The sequence below is a fragment of the Rhagoletis zephyria genome, unplaced genomic scaffold (assembly GCF_001687245.7).
Source record: "Rhagoletis zephyria isolate East Lansing unplaced genomic scaffold, Rhagoletis_zephyria_1.1 Rzeph_scaffold_81976, whole genome shotgun sequence".
Classification (NCBI taxonomy): Eukaryota; Metazoa; Arthropoda; class Insecta; order Diptera; family Tephritidae; genus Rhagoletis; species Rhagoletis zephyria.
The window spans coordinates 1-834 of record NW_016239024.1 but is presented as its reverse complement, the minus strand read 5'-3'; the positions used below and the strand labels follow the sequence as shown (position 1 = coordinate 834).

Genomic DNA, 834 nt, shown 5'->3' with positions numbered 1-834 from the left:
AATGGTGTGTGTGTGTTTCAGAGTCAGGATAGACAGTGAAAAGAGAAAGAGAGAATTGTTCAGTTATTTTCAGCAAAAAGTTGTGTGGAACAAGAGAGGAGTTTTGCATTGCCAAAAAATTCCATTTTTTTAGTTCAGCAGGTAGTCCTTGAGCACCAGCGGGACGTTCGCCTCTCCGACCAACTTCCGCACCCTCTTCTTCCCTGCCTGCGCCCGAATCACCTTCCGGCAGCTCTCCCGCAGCAGCAGCGGCCCCGGTCGCATGAAGGCCGTGTATCGAATGCCAATCTCCACATTGCCCCAGACGGTGCTGATGACCGGGTAGAGCTTCTTTCCCTTCAGGGCGGCCCCGCTGAAGGCGACGCCCAGGTAGTAGCCGTTGACGATGAAGCCGAGCGTGCCCTCGTCCATGTCCAGCACCACGGTGAACTCGTCGGGAATGGTGAACTTGTCGTGCGGGCCGAGCCAGCCGGGGTAGGTGGCCTCCTTCTTGTTGTGGAAGCACCGCGAGCGGACGATGTCCCAGCCCCAGGACTCGGTGTCGGAGCCGACCAGGGAGCAGTAGCCTGTGGAAATAGACAAAAAGAAGAAGAAAGATTAGTTTCAATTACCAACAAAAGGAGTTCCTAGCAGTTTTCTTAGGAGCAGATAAACAAACAAACACAGAAAGGGCTGCTAAATTAAAATAAATCTCCCCTTTTACTCGCTGTCCAGAGCAGAACCAAAAAAAGAAAATTTTTTGCTGTTTTCTGCCCTCTCCCACTCACTCAATTTTTTTTGTCCAGGCAGTAGTTGGTCAACTGCAATTTAAACAAACACAAACACACAGTCAGT

General features: G+C 50.7%; 1 pseudogene; it reads right to left on the bottom strand.

The window, feature by feature from the left end:
- Nucleotides 1–222: 222 nt before the first annotated feature.
- On the bottom strand, nt 223–566 carry LOC108357663 (SPRY domain-containing SOCS box protein 4 pseudogene; annotated as a pseudogene).
- Between the last annotated feature and the right edge of the window lie 268 nt (nt 567–834).